Genomic DNA, 20009 nt, shown 5'->3' on the forward strand with positions numbered 1-20009 from the left:
ACAAACGAAGGATGATGATAACTCGTCCTACATTACAACCAACAATCTTATCTTTAAAGCATAAAGTCCCCTATCATATTTTATTGAAGAAAAAATTGTTTTATCATTACAGTTTCAAGTACTTTACTAATAGCTTGATAGGTAAGGAAAATTGGGAGTGAACAAAAGTGAAAATAGAGTAGCAAATAATTCAAATCATATTTATTTAATACCCCACGTTGCATCTTAAATGCACTTAAAAAAACATAAATGTTTATACTTCTTTTCCTAATATGCCCATCACACATTTTAATTGCTTTCGAATATCATATACTTGAAGCAAACATCATATGAATTAAATCTGTTACTTCCAAATTCAATAAAAATAAAAATTGTTTACCTCTTTTTTCCTCTTTTCAGTTGCCTCCTCAACTTTTCAATTACTTCAAAATGGCATATGATGTAAGTAAACATTACATAAAGTAATAGTGATCTTTTAAATTTTAAAAATAATATTTAATAATTTGTATAATCAACTTGTTTATTATTTTAATATATATGTTTTAAAGTTTTTATTATTAAAAAATCTAAATTATATAGGAAGTTTTATTTTAAAATAAATAATATTCTTATTTTTTCTTTAAAGTTTACTTTAAAGAATTTTTATTTTTTATTTATTTATTTATTTTTTTTTTTCCGTGTGGTTTACGGGGCACCAGAGGTGGGCCGCTACATCCACGTAGAGAAGCGGGGCAACTCCCCGAAGGGAACTGCCGTTCGGCCGTTTCAGACCTGACCCCGAGGAGGTTTGATCCCGTGACCTCTCAAACCGGGAGAGTACTATCAACGGGAACTCAACCATTTGAGCTAACCCTCGGGGCTTACTTTAAAGAATTAATTATAACCAAATACCAAATAAACTTTAAAGAGTTAATTATTAAAAATATATTCTATTAGGTTAGAAAAAAACATATATATATAAAATTGTCATATTAGAAACATAATGATATTAATTAAGAAAAAATTTGATTAAGGTAAGTTATATGAGCAGTTATGTTTTTAAAGATCGGTATATTTGGCAATCTTGAATTAAAATGGAAGAAAAATATAATTTACTAAGATGTAAAATTTACTTCATAATATTTTTTACAAACACAAAAAATAGAGAAAAGATCTCTTAAACAAGATCTTCTTGTTGTTTTTTTGTTAAGGAAGAGTTTTTTATAAAACACTAGATAATAGGATTAAATTATGTTGTGAAGTTGAACCTGTCCTTGAGAAGATATTAAGAGAACTCTTAAAATCTTTGCAAGATAATGTAACAGTAATGAATTACTTATTTTGATAAGGTTAAATTTGACAAAACCATATGTTGTCTTCCATGTGTCCTTAATATTAATTAGATGTTTTGTGATATATTCCTTCTTAATTTCAACATGTTATATAAAGAAAAAACATTCTACATGAAAAGATGTACTAAAAATGTTACTGGTCATGTCATTAGTTTTCTTGCTTTGTAAAATTATGAGGTTACATATTTTTGGTGTAACTACCTCTAAAACTAATATGCTTATTAAATTTTTATACAACTAATTCATTTTAATATTTAATCAATATTTTATCTGGGCTTTAAGTTAGTGATTAATTTTGACCAAGTCATCGTTTAAATGATAATATATTGCAAATCCAACTTTAATGGTCCAATAGCTAAATTTAGTTAGTGATTGAGTTGGAAATTTATTATGATCTATCAATAAATATTGTTGAACCAACCTTGAGAAAATGGCTAGTATGAACAAAAAGGGTTGATCCACTATGGATTAGGAAATGCCAAAGGAATTTCAATGAAGGGTGGACCAATACAAACTGGTTGATGAAAAATCTTTGATGGAGGAAAACAAATGGCATTTGATTGAAACAAGCCTTGTTAATGATGGTTTGTCAATCACAAGCATTCCATTCATTATTTTATAAGAGGTATATATTGATTATATGGAAACATGTGATCAACTTTTAATATCCAGTGTTTTAATATTTTCTACTACAAATCCCATCATTATAGATCACAATAATGCAACATTAATAATTTTGTTGGAGTTATTATCAAAGGAAAAATTGTTGACAATGCAAGTTCATATTGATGTGAATCATGTCAACATCACCTTTTGTTAATGTTGACACATTAACACTCATTAACATTGAAGATAGTCAACTAGTTGTAATTACCTCTAAAATATGCTTATCAAAAATAACTATTTAAGCTAGTTGATTTGGTCAATTAAAGCATTATGAGACGTTAAATTATCATAATTGGTTATTGCTAAGGTTTAATATCTAAGGAATATTTGAACTATAAGAATAATGGTTCTTCCTACTCAAATTACTATAGTGAGATGCTTCAATTCAAAAATAACTAGCATAACCACATCTATTATTAATAAATGTGGTTGAAAAACTCTCATAGGTGTTAACTCTCATAGGTGTTAATAGTATAGATATAATATTAATGAAAATATTATTGTTCATATTCATATATCTATAACAATAAAAAATATATATAAATAAAAAATATATATAAATATAGATATTATTATTATTATTATTATTATAAATTGAAGTATTAAATACAAATATTCAAATCAATTACTATTATTACTAAATACTTATTATTTATTAATGATGATTCTTATTATTAATTAATATTGCTACTTTTTCCATGGGAAAATCAAGGTAGATCAACCCGAATGGATCTACCCACTGACCAAATAAGTAAGGCCTAACCCCAAGGGCATCGAGGAGATTTGACCTGTGACCTCCCAACTAGCAAGGTACTTAACAACAGGAACTCAACCAACTAAACTAATCCTTGAGGCTAATTAATATTGCTACTATTAAGATAATCATATTAATTAAGATAATAATAGTTATTAATTATTGTCATTACTAAATACTTATTTTTTATTAATTAAATTTTTTATTATTAATTAATATTGCTATTTTTTTTTTCACTACTGGTTCACAGATACACATGGTCAGTGGGTCCGCTACGTCCAGGATCGAACAACGCTAGGGTGGACCCCACCTGAAGGGGGTCACACCCCTCGGCCTATTGATTGACCTAACCCCAAGAGCTTTCGGGTTTCGACCCTGTGACCTCCCATTGGCGAGGCCCCGGGTTGACCGATTGAGCTAACCCTTGGGGCTTTAATTAATATTGCTACTATTAAGATAATCATATCAATTAAGATCATAATATTAATGTAAACAATAATATTAATTGATTAATATTACCATCTTTATTGTTAAACCCAAGGAAATAATAAATGCAACGGATTGATACTAAATATTATTATAAACCATAAAATAAGCATGGTTCACCATGCCTCACCATGGTTCACAATAAGATGTTGGACCATGGTTGACCATAATTGACCGTGATTGATTTTCATATGGAGATAATCTTTGTCACAATGTGATGTAGGACCATAGTTGATTTTCATATTGAGAAAATCTTTGTCACAATGTGACGTTAGACCATGGTTAATTTTCATATTGAGAAAATCTGTCACAATGTTATGTTGGAGCATGGTTTACCAAGATTATAAAGTCAAAGATTTATATTATAAACCCTAAAATAAACATCGTTGACCATGGTTGACCATGGTTCATTTTCATATTCAGACAATCTTTGTCACAATGCGATGTTGGACCATGGTTGATTTTCATATTGAGAAAATCTTTGTCACAATCTGACGTTGGACCATGGTCGACCAATATTATAAACCCAATGATTTATATTAAACCCAAATATTAAGATTATAAACCTAAGGGAATTATAAACCCAAATATTAATACTGAAAACCCAAGGAATTATAAACCCAAGGGATTAATATTGTAAACCCAAGGTATGTAAACCGTAAGATAAACATTATAAATCCTCAAATAACATGGTTGACCATGGTTGATATTCATATAGAGACAATCTTTGTCACAATGCAACGTTGGACCACGGTTGACCATAGTTGACCATGATTGATTTTCATATGGAGACAATCTTTGTCACAATGCGATGTTGGACCATGGTTGATTTTCATATTGAGAAAAACTTGGTCACAATGTGATGTTGGACCATAATTGATTTTCATATGGAGACAATCTTTGTCATAATGCAAAGTTGGACCGTGGTTCACTTTCGTATTGAGAAAATATTTGTCAGAATGTGACATTGGATCATGCTTGACCATTATTATAAACCCAAGGGATTTATATTAAACCCAAGGATTAATATTATAAACCCTATGAATATGAACCCTTACATTAATAAATCCAAGGGATTGATATTATAAATCCCATGGATAAATTCTTAAACCCCTAGGCATTATAAACCTAAGAGAATAACATTAAACCCAAGGGATAAATATTATAAACCCTAAAATAAACATGGTACCATAGCTGGCGATGGTTGATTTTCATATTGAGACAATTTTTATCACAATGTGACATTGGACCATGGTTGACCATGATTGGCCATGGTTGACAATGGTTGACAATGACTAACCAAGGTTGATTTTCATATTGAGACAATCTTGGTCACAATGTGATGTTGGGCCATGGTTGACCATGATTATAAACCTAAGGGATTTATATTAAACCCAAGGATTAAAATTATAAACCCTATGAATAATATTACACCCTAGCTAGGTATATGAACCCTTATATTAATAAACCAAATCGATTAATATTATAAACCCAGGGTTTTAATACTAAATCCCCAAGGGATTATAAACCCAAGAGATTAATATTACAAACTCAATGTATATAAATACTAATATACATATTATAAAACCTAAAATAAACATGGTTTACCATGGTTTATTTTCATATTGAGACAATCTTTGTCACAATGCAACATTGAACCATGGTTGACCCTAGTTGATTTTCATATTCAGACAATCTTTGTGACGATGTGACATTGCCCATGATTGACTATGATTGACCATGGTTGACGATGACTGACAATGGTTGGCCATGGTTGATTTTCATATTGAAATTTTCTTGGTCACAATGTGACGTTGGACCATGGTTGACCATGATTATATCCCCAAGGGATATATATTAAATGCAAGGATTATTATTATAAACCCCATGAATAATATTATACCCTAGGTATATGAATCCTTAGATTAATAAACCAAAGGGATGGATATTTTAAACCCAAGTGAATAATAAACCCAATGAGTTAATACTAAAACCCCAAGGGATTATATACCCAATGGAACAATATTAAACCCAATGGATTAATATTATAAACACAAGGTATATAAACCCTAAAATAAATATTATAAACCCTAGAATAAACATGGTTGACCATGGACGATTTTCATATTTAGACAATCTTTGTCACAATGTGATGTTGGACCATGATCGATTTTCTTATTGAGACAATCTTTGTCACAAATTTCGTATTGGACCATGCTTATCGATCATTGACAATGGTTTACCATTGTTGACCATGGTAGACGATGATTGACAATGGTTGACCATGGTTGATTTCCATTTTGAGACAATATTTGCCACAATTTGATGTTGGACCATGGGTGACCATGGTTGAGCATGACTATAAACCCTAGGGATTTATATTAAACCCAAGGATTAATATTACATAATCGATAAATAATATTATACCCTAGGAATATGAACCCTTACATTAATAAATCGAAGGGAATGATATTATAAACCTAAGGGAATGATAGACACAAGGGGTTAATACTAAACCCCAACACATTATAAACCCAAGAGAATAATATTAAACCCAAGGTATTGATATTATCGTAAACCCTAAGATAAATATTATATTACAAGCCGTAAGATATTAATTAATTAATATTTCTTTAAATATTAATTAATCAATATCTTTTAAATATTAATAATTAATGATAATAATAATAATAATTGACTATTATTAATAATAAGTATTAATATTAATAAGCAATAATTTATAATTAATATTAATTTTAATTAATTATTATCTTTAATTTTTCAATATTAATTATTATCAATTATTAATTAATTAATTAATTAATAATGATTTATTATTATTATTATTATTTAAGCAATAATTTATAATTAATATTAATTTTAATTAATTATTGTCTTTAAATTTTCAATATTAATTATTATTAATTGTTAATTATTAATTATTAATTAATTAATTAATTAATAGTGATTTATTATTATTATTATTATTATAAATAATAATCCTAATTAATAATTAATAATATTAGTATTATTTATAGTTAATAGTATTATTAATATTTTAAATTATTATTTTTATTAATAATAAGTATTATTATTATAAATTAATATTATTTGTGAATTTATTAATTAATTAATCAATGAATTAATTAAACAAACTTTTTCTTAAGTGAATTCAAATTAAATGAATTCAAGTTAATTAATTTGAGTCATTTAATTTATATAGTTCCACTAATAGTTAATTCTACCAATATATTATCATAAATTAATGCATTTAATAATTATTTCTTTCATATATTAATTAAAATTCAAGTAATTTTATACTCCAAATTTTGATTTATGTTTAATTATATTTTTTCCTTAAAATATTTTATATATCATTTTTGTGATGCTATATATTTTTAAATTTATAATAAAATTTATGAGTTGTTTTATTTCTCTCAAACATCTATCCATTTTATATAACCTTATTATTTAAAAAATTAAGAATGAAAACTCCAAACTATTTAATGTTTATGCAAATAACATCTTAAGTTTGTTATTTTCAATAATTTTTAACGAAATTTCCAACTAACTCATTAATAAATATAAAAAAAAAAAAAACTTTAAAACATAAATTATTTATTTATAAATGTTAATTTTTTTTATAATCCATCAATTTTTTCCTAAACCAATAAATTTACCAATTTATACCATAAAAAAAACACAAATCAAACAGCAAAACATTCAAATCTCACAAAATCCCAACTAGAACAGATCAATTATTTTTTTCAGAACGAAAAAACATAATTGTATTATATTAAGACAATATAAAAATACCAGATAGTACATCAATGCTCTTTTTATGGCATAAAACCTTACTGAATACATTTGCAATCAATGAAGTTTAAATTGGTTCACTTTCATAGTATGAAATTTGATCTTGTATGACAGCTTTAATTCTATTCATGCATAGATGAACTTGTTAGATCTTTTACTTGCCACTCAAGCACTGTCATATGGTTTTAACAAGTGAATGTTTAGATTGATTTTGAGTAAAATTTCTTCACAATTCATGCTCTCTTATTGAACTTCACTCGAATTTTGAGGCACATTACACCTGTGGCTTTCTTTCTTTAAGGTTGTAATTATGGGCACCTGTGTTGAATGACTTTCTATCTTAATGTTCCAATAAACTGTTCATATTGTTACAACAGAAAGATGAATTGGATCTCGCATATGGTTTTATCTTCATGAATAGATGTATTGGATAATTATATCCTCTTGCTGCGATAATAAAGTCGCAAGCATTTCAACAGTGCTCTAATGGTTAGCATTTTACATGAGGATGATATCATTTCCTTGCTTTTGTAACAATTTTCAAATTATCTCTTGAATTACTGTAAGGGTTTTAAGTCTTTGATCATCAAATTGCATCCAAGTCACCATTTCGGTTTGGACCCACCCTTGGAAATATTTTTCATTAGGAAAGATTTTAGGACTGGTGTTGTAATTTTAATAATTTTGAATAACTATTTTTAAATATATTTAGACATTTTTGGATTATTCACATCACAATTTTTTATTATCTAGTTTTAAAGCTAGCAAGTGTAGCTCATCATATCAAATTTAACAAAAGATTAATAAATTAAAATATTCATAATAATTAATAAAATTATTAACAAAAAAATTTACATGCTAATAAAATTTAAAAGTATTAAAAAAATAATAATTATAATATAAGAAAAAAAAAACTAATGTAGAAATATTTTTAATTAAATGCTTTAAAAAAATTAAAAGAAGCAAACACATATATCCATGTTTTTCATCATTTCTATAAAATTTTAGAATTTTTTTTAGTAGAAATGTAATAGAAAAATAAAGATCAATATTTTGCTCCTGAAAAGAAATTGTCATCCTGCTGAGCTCCATCCCCATCTCTAGATTTGAGAGAGCATGTAAGCAAAGGTGTTATGAAATGAATGTTATTTTAAAGTATGTCAAAATTTTAACTATGCTACTTGACATGAGGGAGATATTTAATGTTTAACTATTTTGTTGGATCTCTAAAATTTCTAATATAACAGTGCATTAAATTTGTAGATCATTTTATTGTGTGTAAGGTTTACTCTTAGATAGAGGTTATATCATGTAGGGAGTATAGATCTATCTTTCAACTCAACCTTCTCATTATAACTCAAGAGTTATTAATAACATTTCTGGCCATTAATGTTGACATGGACTCACTAAAAATTTAAACAACTTCAAAATTTGCATTAGCATGTCTAGCCCAATTTTGTAGGCAACACTTATTTCTTAATCCATAAACTTATTAATGCTTTCAAGTTGTATATGCATGACCCTTAGATTTAAACAATTTAAAATCTAACAATAGCTAATGGCTTGTTAAATATTGATAATCAATTTGTCAAAAAAACCCATAAAAATACAATAATAATAACATCTTCACCATTGACATTGATATGGACTAAAAAATTAATTTTAATTTAGGTTGGTATATCCAACAATAAGCAAAACATCAACCCCCATACTCTAGTTGCAAAAATCCATAGTATATACAACTTCATTTTAGATCTTCTCACTTCATTCTTTTCACTCGTTTCTTAACGGAGGATTTCACGGATTTCTTCAAACCTGGAGTGCTTGCACTCTTAATAGAGTCAGATGTGCAACATCTTAGTTAGGATTGTCACCTTTCTATCTTTGCTTAGCTTTTCTATAATTGACGTTGATCAATAAATTCTTATTCCCAATATAATTTCTCCGGTTATAAATTATCTTTGCATATTTCATGTGACTCTTGTGTTCACTATAATATATAACAAATAATAAATAAATTGGAGATTTCATTCGTTAATTTCCACTTCTAATGCCATTGCACCAAAAGGAGAATTGTGCAAATTTTCCTTAGTTTGCAAACTTTACTCCACTATAGGAATCTTTAGCACTAGCTGGTAGATTACTTATCTGGTATAAAGTGAGCATATACAAGATAGAACAACTAACAGTCAATCAATTTGGTAGCAAGTGGTTCTTTCCACTAATATTTATATGGAGGCATTTTGATGGTGAATACTAGAAGCTAATACTAAATATGTGGAGAGCATTTGTGGGTGGTATTATATGCCATTCATTATCTTTTGACTGAAAAAGAAAAAGTTATGTTAAGAGAAGAAGATCAAATAATTATTGAAGAGGAAGAGTTTGGGTTTCTCTGTGGTAGTTTGATGAGTGTGTGGTAGTTTGATGAGTGTAGAGTATAAGTTATTGTCTTTTTAACAAGATATGTAACAATAATAAAATCTCAACAAATAAATAATATGATGAGTTTGTTGTTTCTATTTAACTCATTAGGCATGTTTTTTTCTATTTCTACCAAATGCAAGTGAACAATGTTTGGTAATTTGGAAATATCTTTAGTATTATAACTATTGGCATAATTGGTCCAATGTTGCTAAATTTTATAGTCACTTTAGATATGGTGAATTTGACAAGCACCACTACCAAAAGTGTAATCCCATGTTAATCATTGCTTGGTATACAAAATCCTCTTAGAATGGAGACAAAGATATAAATTAAGTTGTTTGATGGATCACTTAATGCCTAGAGGTAGAAAAATTGGCTACATAAACATAGGTGTACTTCACTTGAGCCAAACATTTTTAGACTTATATTATTTTTTAGGTTCTTAATTAAAAATGTTAAGAGATGTATCGTTGTGCTAGGAAAGTTCATGCCAAGGACAATGTCAAAAAATGAACTAAATTCTAATCACAAATATAATGAGCTTAAATTCATATTATGAAAGAAGTTCTATGAGTTTGTTATAAATGAGATATGAAATTAAGGGTGGCATGCACTGAGGGGTCATTCTCAACCTTGATGAAAAAAAAGGTAATAAAATATTCTTGGGGCTTGGGACACATGGCCAATAATCATGAAGAGGCATATGGAATCCTTCAAGGAGTATTGTTGGCTAAAACATATAGGATTGATGATCTAGTGGTAATTGGGCATTCACAAATGATCATTCAAAACATGGTCAAAACAACATTGCCAAAATATGATGAACTAAGGGACATAATTGAAAGAGCAGAGGCCATAATGCAATCCTCCTCCTTGGCTTGTTTCTTTCAAATCTTGAGAAGGCACAATAATGAAGTGGATAGGTTAGCCAATGAGGGATAGAAGTTGCAAGAGGGTTTTCGAGTTCAGAATGGGCATTCAAGTTTAAACTCCATCCATAGGATTCATGAGTAGATATACAATAAAATATATTAAAAGGTGGTAGGGTAGGTCCATGCTATGCATGCCCTCCCATCCTCAAAATATGCATGCACTCCTCAATCATATAAGGAGTGCCTTCATCCATCGTGAGTACAAAGTGGTGGGAAGAGTTAAGTGGTTGTACGAAGAAGAGCATGCAGGTTTTAACCCTATATAGATAATACGTGTAGAAAAATTCTAAAAACTAATGGAAAAGATACAATGGATTTATCACATAAAATATACACAAAGATTTTTCTCCTCAAACCCAAAATCGAGAAAACCAATTTCACTTTTCATTATTTTCCTTTATAATGTTACAATATCAATATATATATATATATATATATATATATATATATATATATATATATATATATATATATATATATATATATATATCATAACATTCAAAACCTCAATCCATTAACCCAAGATTAGAATATAGCAATAGTTCCTTTAACCGGATCTACAAAACCATGGGAAAAACCAGCATGCACTCAAAAACTGCTAACAATGAAAAGCTATTGTTGTAAACCATCGAAAACATACACAAAAAACCACCCAAATAGTTTTTGAGGTGTTGCCCTGAAACCCACGCAAGGGATCTGCCACGCCCTTATAGCCCCCTGTTGCAGCCAATGCATACGTATCATGCATGGGGATAGCCATGCAAATAATACAACACATACCCAACATAGAATGGGGCATTAAATGCACATGCAAGAGATGCTTTTCACCCATAAGGTAAGCAGTAAGAGAGCTCAACCACCATTTATGGTGGTAGCCCAAGTTGTGACAAGACTCAACCTTAGAAAAATTAGTAATTCACCTCCAATGAGGCATATTCTATTTAGCTCTAAATTTATGGGTGATTGGTCCCGTCTTAGAGATATTTGTTTTAATTTGGGAGAAATACATCATTATGTAATTTTTCTTAGTAGCACTTGGAGTAGCACCTAGGAAAACCTCTTTAGAGAAACTACTACCTCCTTTGGGCACTTGATCCTACACAATTGTTGGTTGCAAAAGGAAGAAATTATAGTTTGTAAAGGAAACACAATGTGGGATCACATTGAATTGTTATAGTTGGTAATAGTTGAAATCCTTATCCAAATCCTTTGAATTATAAAATTCATTTGTGTAAGGCCAAAGTGGCCAAGGGCTGTCTCAGAATTACAACATTAAAATTAGGCTTTAATTATGGGGAAACTTTGATAATTTTAGATGCATATCTCCAAGTGTATCCTCCTTCAATTGTGAATGGTTATATTGATTGCATAATATTTTATCCCTAGCATATTAAGTAGGGTAAGATTAATGAAGTGTTTACAGTAAAGAAGGTTTGTTCAGTTGTTTGTCCCCTAAGAGTGTTATGTGCTATAGGTGAAAGTTTTTCTACTGAAATTGAGGAAACCTCTGCCATTGTGAAGGGCATAATAGATGACAATTTAGAAGAGACCTTAGCCTCATTTATCCTTGTTTTAAAGCACATTGTAGTCTCTTGATGTATAGGTTGCAACCCAAGAACAAAATTTTTACTGTAATATAAAATTCTCATCACTATTAAAAAGTTGAATGATATACGCAAATTAAGTGGATATTTCTTTGGGAAAATAGGGGAACATGATAGAAGAGTAAATGATAGAGTTCCATCAACTTTATATCATGTTACATATCATAGAGGATGAGGAATTAATAATGGTAAAATATGCCATAAGTTTGCGTGAAAACATTCAAAAGGAGTTAGCCTTATTTGAAATCAACATTCTCGACTATGCAAATGCCAAAGGTAAGTATATGGAAGCAAAAGGAACAAAGCGTACCTCAATGGAAAGTGCATCCAACAACTCTTTTGGATATTAAGGTGTATGTAAGTGAGAGGCTCCTAAAAGGATTTTAATGTTACTAAGAATAAAAAAACAAAGAAATAAGGGAACAAGTCAGCGATTATCTACAAAGCACTATGGTAAAAACATACTTGAATGAAAAGAAGTTATGGAATCCTCATGTGGATAAATCTCCAAGCAAGTGAGTAAATTCCTACTTGATATGGATAATTACGAAGAACAATTCAATGGAGATGATGAAGAAGATGAAAAATTTCCTCACATGGTAAAGTTGCAGCCTAAAGCTTAGGTAGAAAAATAAAACAATTGTTCCATGTGAAGATGTAGATCAAGAATATAATGTTCAATGTTATCTTCAATACAAGAAATCAGGAAATCCTCCTTTTTTAGGCAAAGGTATAGTTTTTGGGTTTTTCCTCTTGGGATCACATTGATCCTTTCCCACTAGGATGGGTAAACAAGAATGTCGGTTTAGTTGTTTGAAAGAAATACAGGTTCATGTTTTAAATTTTATATTCTTTTATTGAGGATATCAAGTGTGATTTAGTACAATTATATGTGTATAAATTCATTATGGAAGCCCCTACTTGTGGAATACAAATGCAATATTTAATAGGAGGGCCAATGACCACATAGAAGTGAAGGTTAGTAAATGTATCCTTCATTTTTTGAAGGATGGTGTTCCCTTATTATTTAATAACTCACAAATAAATCTAAATGGATAGATTTAATGAGATTTTTAAATGATTGAATGATTTAGCTTTAAAAATTCATTAGGAAATTAAGAACAAACTGTGGAAAGTAACAATAATATGTAAGGAAGAAGAGGTGTCAAACAAAAAATGAAAGAAATAAAGAGTAACAAAAATATAATCCTAAAACAACCCATGCAAGGTGAAAGGGACATATAAGTATATATAAATATGAATATGGAACATGCCCACCAATACATTAACTAGATGAAACTCACTCCACAAAATAAATGTTGAATATATAACAAACCTTGAATTCAATGTGAGTGGATTATAAATATACTAGATTCTAGCTTACAAAGTACCTAAGCATTAAAATCATGAAATACATGGCCTTGGGATCCTTCCTGCTCTAATATCCAACAATGCCTCCTCATCTAAGTATGGAGGAGCTTGGGGTGATGAAAGAATAAACATCCAAAAAGAATAAAAAAGGAAAATGATAAGAGGATATATGTCTAACGTAAGTTTGTTGGCCTCAAAGTAGACAAAAAATAAGAAAAATTAATTAGAAAAATGGCACTAAAATATATAAAAAAATATTAATGCTTCTATATTCAACACACTTCATATCATCCCCATAATTTTTTATTTTAGGAGAAGAGGATACAACTATTTAGGTTAAGATAGATTAAATGACGAGAGGTCATGTGTATTGAAGAGTAAAAATAGGAAAAGAGAGATACAATTTTTTGGTATGATTTTCAAAGGGATGCAATCCTCAAGGAGATGATTTTGTTGGAGACAATGTTTAGGATAGGACCAACATTTTGGGAGGAGGAAGCATCCTTTAGTTTCACTTTCATGTGGTTATGAATCCTCACTAAATATAGCTTAAAGGTGGATTGAGATGGAGGTTGGGATTGGGGACCCATGGAAAAGATGAGTCCTTAAGGGTACTCAAGACAAACATGACAGATCCATGCCAAATACATGGGGGCTTCACCTCATTGACCTCTATCTTATCACATTCATTTGTAAAGGGGGGATTTTAGTTATGAAAAATAAATTCGACATATTGTAGGTGTTAGGGTAGGATATACATAATGGGGGGGTTTATAAGTATTATGGTTTATAAAAAAAGGTATCTAGTAAAAATTATAGATATATAGTAAAAATAGGGATGTTTTTAATTGGAAATATGTATCAGGAGTGGGCTTCAACAAATAGATTGTGGGAAGAAACTATCAATATTTATTGAAATTTGGGGTACTCTTTAATATCACATGGATTCTCATGATATATTATAAGTTCACTAAGTGAAGGACCTATGACCAAGTAGAATATGTTGGGATTTTAATACGCCAATGTGTATTGACCCATGTTTTAAGAAAACATAGGAGCTGATGGGACCAGCCCAACGCTTTACCCAAACTATCGTAGGAAAATGATGTTATAATGTTTAATTGTCACGCGGGAATGACTTTCCAAAGTTTGTATGATTGATTGAATTATTTGATAGTGATGACACGTATATGCAATGCAATTGGATATTTTGGGCTTTGGTAGATATGGCAATCAATTCAGAAATAATGCAATGTATTTGCCTTGTTGTATGCGCTTCCCGCTCAACTCTTTGCCTGTTCCTTTCGTTCGATGGTATCCTCGGTCATTTGTTGTTGTCCGTCGAGGTTTTGCTCCTCAACGTTCTGCAAGGTCTTCGTGGATCCCTGGGTAAGACTCCTGTGCGTTCTAGTTTATTTTTGCCATGGTTCTACAGGTCACAATTTGTTAGCTCATGCGCTGAGGTTTTCTATTCTGGTTGGCAACTCGTTGTCTGCTTGTCTCTAGGTTTGGCTCGATGGCTTCCTCCAGTCTCAGGCTTGATGCAAAGGTAATCTATCTGTCTCTGTTTCAACAGTTAAGTTTTCTCTTACAGGCTCTGACCTGAATGCGCCTTGTTCTCCAGTCTAGCAACGTTGTTGGTGGAATGCCTATCTTCGTCCTCACAGCAACTCTCAGGTAACATTGGTAGTCTCAACATTTCAGTTCTGTTGCTTCCTGGTTCTAGTCTTCCACTTCGTTTGCCTTGCATCCACTAACACCTGTAAATTCTTGGTTATGCAGATATCGAGGGTTTGCTATTGGCGGATTTGGGGTTTTCCATCACGGCTTTGCATGGTAGGCTCTGCCTCCTCTAACTTATGTCAGCCCTTCATTCTGGTCTTCTGAACTCTGTCTCTTTTCGAGTCAAATGGGTTTGTCAACGTTCTCTGTGAGCGATGCTCTGTTGTATTTGGACCCCGGTCTTACAATGTATGTCGACTGTCATTTCCGGTTGTAATGGCGGTTCCTTTTCAAACCCTCACTTAGGGTTTAACGTCCAGGGTTTAGGCACTTATACTGGATTCGAATGCTTTGTTTGAAAACCCTCACCTAGGGTTCATGGCTCAGGGTTTGAGCGTGCACGGCTTCGGCCTTACAGTTCTGTTGTGTAATATTATTTCACTGAACTTTGCAATATTTTGAAAGTAATGTTTCCGGCATAAATGTGATAAGACTGGATTGGAATTACCTGGTTATATACGTTGTTTGTCTTCTCAGAATTTTGTGGTTTGAACTGCTATTGAGTGCCTCTGTTTGCTTTAAGTAATTCGTGAGATTTTTTTATATGAACCTTGTAATTCTGTTGGTACGTGATATGGCTGTCACTTGAATTGTAATTGGAAACTATTGCTCGGTCTGTCGATGGTTGGCCCGTATGAAATCCTGGCTTCTCCCGTGATCTGCTTTAATGAATTTTCAAACCCTTGAATTTAAATCTGTTCTTTGGTCTTCGCTGCATGCACTGGTTCTCTACCTTCAGGAACGTGAGGAATTATTTGTTTACAAGAATTTATGAATGGTTAGCGGTGTATTCAATTTGGTCATAAATCGAAAAACATAATGAAACACAATAGGTATACAGATTGGACAGAACTTCAATTTTCTCTGTTGTTATTTCTTAACTGAGTGCGAGAGGTATTGGACTAAACCCCTTCTTTGGTTTGTCCTGTTACATTTATAGGTTCCCTATTCCAGTTAATGAAACTGTACAGTTTCTTCTTCTTTTTCAGTTACCGACTCTTAAAGTTACTTGTTATTAGACATTCGTTTATATTATGACAAGATTTCCTCTTCAACTACATTTGTCTTTTCCCTTTAAAATAAAAGGATAATCACAGTTTGTTAACAACATATCAACACATGACTATAACTGTTCAACTACCCTTAACTAACATAAAATAAAATAATAAAAGTCTTATCTACTTTCCTGTCAACTAATAGAAAGACTAAATAAAAGTAAATTCAACTTTCTTTGACCTGGCAAAGACTTCACCCAGTCATGGTGAGCTAGATGCTCCTGCATCAGGCTCCCGAGGCAAAAAGAAATCATGGCTCCGGTCCATGAGCTTCTCAACTGAAGAACCTGTCTATTCAATCTGCCTGACGTCAAGCCATGAACTGTCCTCAATAAGACGATTCTTCCACTTGACCAAGTATTGTAGATATTCCTTCCGCCGAGTTTGTTTAACCACCTGAGTGTCGACGATGCTCTTGATCTCGGGAGGTTGAACGTAAGGCATCTGTCTCTTCAAAGCTTCTCCTTCATTCGGTGTGTTCCGTGTGGGTCGCGTGATTCCTTCTTCTTCCTTCTCCTCTAGGCCAGTTGTGTAGGGAAACAGGTCTGCTACATTAAAGATAGGCGAAATGCCTATCCTGGGTGGCAATTGGATCTCACAGGCATTTGCTGAAATTTTTTGAAGGACTTTGCAGGGTCCTATCTTCTTGTACTTCAATTTATTATACATACCTTTAGGGAAATGTTCCTTGCGCAAATGCGTGAGGACTTCATCTCCTACATTAAACTGTACTTCCCTTCTCTTCAAATCTGCTTGCTATTTGTACTTAAGGCTGTTGTCCTGTAATTTGAGTTTTACCTGTTCATGCAAATCCCTCATCGTGTTAGCGAAATCTTCTCCATCTACGCTTCGCCTTTCTTGCAGTCCAAGATCTTGCAGTTCATGCACTCTGCGAGGATGCATGCCATACAGGATTTGAAAAGGGCTCAAGCCTGTTTTGCGGTTAGGTGAATCGTTGTAAGTGAATTCTGCCTGCACCAGTACTCGATCCCACATCCGCAAATTCTCTCCCACTAGACTTCGTAGCAGATTCCCTAAACTCCTGTTTACAACTTCTGTTTGTCCGTCCGTTTGCGGATGATAAGCAGAACTGTAACTCAGTTGTGTATCCATTTTCTTCCACAGGGTATGCCAAAAGTGTCCCGTGAACTTCACATCCCTGTCTGACAGAATGGACTTAGGCAACCCATGTAACCTGACAATCTCATCGAAAAACAAGTGGGCCACATGGGTGGCATCACTGGTTTTCCTGCAAGGGATGAAATGCGCCATTTTTGAGAACCTGTCCACTACTACCATTACCGAGTCGTACCCTCGCTGTGTCTTAGGTAGACCTAAGATGAAGTCCAAGCTGACTGAGTCCCATGGTCTGCCTGGAACAGGTAACGGTGTATACAGTCCCGTGTTCTGACTGTGACCCTTTGCTAACTGGCACACTCTGCATCTGGCTACGAATCGCTGCACATCCCTCTGCATCTTTGGCCAAAAGTAGAAATGTCTGAGCTGCTCGAGTGTCTTGTCCACACTGAAATGTCCAACCAAACCTCCACTATGCCTCTCTCAAATAATATTCTCCCTCATCGAGCAGTTAGGTATGCACAACTATCCTCCCTTAAACAACAACTTCTCCTACAGATTGTAATCCAACCAAGGGCTGTTATTTCTCACTATGGGATTCTGGCATGCCTCATAGGCCTCCTTAAAGTTTGTATCAGTCTGGTATAAATCTCGTAAGTGCTCAAAACCCAGCACTTGCACAGTGCTTTCTTGCAGAAGTAGAGCTTTCCTACTTAGCGCATCCGCTACTTTATTTGCTTGCCCCCTAATATGCTTCAATACAAAATTGAAACTCTGTAAATATGTTGGGTCCCTATAATACTAGTGATTACCCCATTACTATTGTAGTTATACCCCTTATTTATATTGTTGTGCCCATATTACCCCCATATTGTTATTTCTGTGCCCCATAGAATCCCTCTATTGTTATTTTTGTGGCTTTATATTATTATTGTTAGGTCGGCTGGATTATATTGTGACTCCTTAGACTCCTATATATAGAAAGGAGGTTTTTTCATTTGTATCATCGAAGAATTGTTCATTTATGTAATGTAAAGGAGGTTTCCCCCTCGAAGAGGCTGAATTCTAAGGTGTGGATCTCTCTTTTCTATCTTTTTGTGAGCTAGTTTCATAACATTTGGTATCAGAGCTTTGGATTCTAGGGTTTCGCTGCTCCAAACAGGTCATCGTGGCATTTTCGCTATAACTTTTTTTCTGTGACGTTTCAGAAGTATGCACACTTTTGTGCATTATCACATCCATTTAAAGCCAGTACAGTTTCTACTACATTTATGGAAACAGTTCAAAAGCTACATGGAAACCCAAAGATTATTGTAAGTGATAGAGATCCCATTTCACGGGAAATTTTTGGACAAAAATATTTTCTTGTCTTGGTACTCAGTTAGCTCACAGCTCATATTATCATCCTCAATCTGATGGGCAAACTGAGATAGTAAACAAATGTTTGGAAGGATATCTTCATTGCTTTGTATCTGATAAACAGACACAATGGGTCAAATGGTTGCCTCTGGCTGAATGGTGGTATAACACTTCCTTCCATACAGCAACAAAAATGACCCCATTTATGGCACTTTATGGGTATCAACCACCATCCATCACATCATATTTAAGAGAAAATTCTAAGGTTCAGGCAGTGGAACATCACATCGAACATCAACAACAAGTCCTCCAACTCTTAAAGGATAACCTCGTGTTGGCACAAAATAGAATGAAACAACAGGCAGATCAACATCGTAGTGAAAGAAGTTTTGATGTAGGTGATTGGGTATTCCTACGGCTGCAACCATATAAGCAAATGTCCCTAAAGCAAGCTAAGAAGGATAATAAATTATCACCAAAGTATAATGGTCTGTACAAGGTGTTGCAAAAGATTGGTACTATGGCATACAAATTGGAGCTTCCTGCAGCTTCTCGATTGCACCCAATTTTCCATGTTTCATGTTTAAAGAAGGTTATAGGCGACAAGCTCCCAGTTCAAACAATATTGCCAGAACTTGACGAGGAAGGAAAAATTATATTGGAACCGGAAGCAGTCACAGAAACAAGAACTCAACAGCTACGAAATCGATCAATTTCAGAGTATCTTATCAAGTGGAAGAACTTATCCACTGAAGATTCCACATGGGAGGATGAGAATTTTATGCAGAAGTATCCAGAACTACTCAAGCGTTGAGGACAACACTTTTTTGAAGGAGAGGGGCATGTTGGGTCCCTATAATACTAGTGATTACCCCATTACTATTGTAGTTATACCCCTTATTTATATTGTTGTGCCCCTATTACCCCCATATTGTTATTTCTGTGCCCCATAGAATCCCTCTATTGTTATTTTTGTGGCTTTATATTATTATTGTTAGGTCGAATGGATTATATTGTGACTCCTTAGACTCCTATATATAGAAAGGAGGTTTTGTCATTTGTATCATCGAAGAATTGTTCATTTATGTAATGTAAAGGAGGTTGCCCCCTCGAAGAGGCTGAATTCTAAGGCGTGGATCTCTCTTTTCTATCTTTTTGTGAGCTAGTTTCATAACAAAATACTCCACCCATTTGGCGTGTTTGTGGTTCAGCTTGTGCTATTGAATTACGTACTGTAGTGCAGAATTATCTGAAAACAACACAAATTTGTTTCCCAACAGATAATGCCTCCAGTGTTTTAATGCTTGTATAATAACATAGAACTCCTTATCATACGATGAATATTTCTG

The sequence above is a fragment of the Pinus tabuliformis genome, chromosome 7 (genome assembly GCF_031772625.1).
Source record: "Pinus tabuliformis cultivar Carrire ecotype Pingquan chromosome 7, CPIR1, whole genome shotgun sequence".
NCBI classification, from domain to species: Eukaryota; Viridiplantae; Streptophyta; class Pinopsida; order Pinales; family Pinaceae; genus Pinus; species Pinus tabuliformis.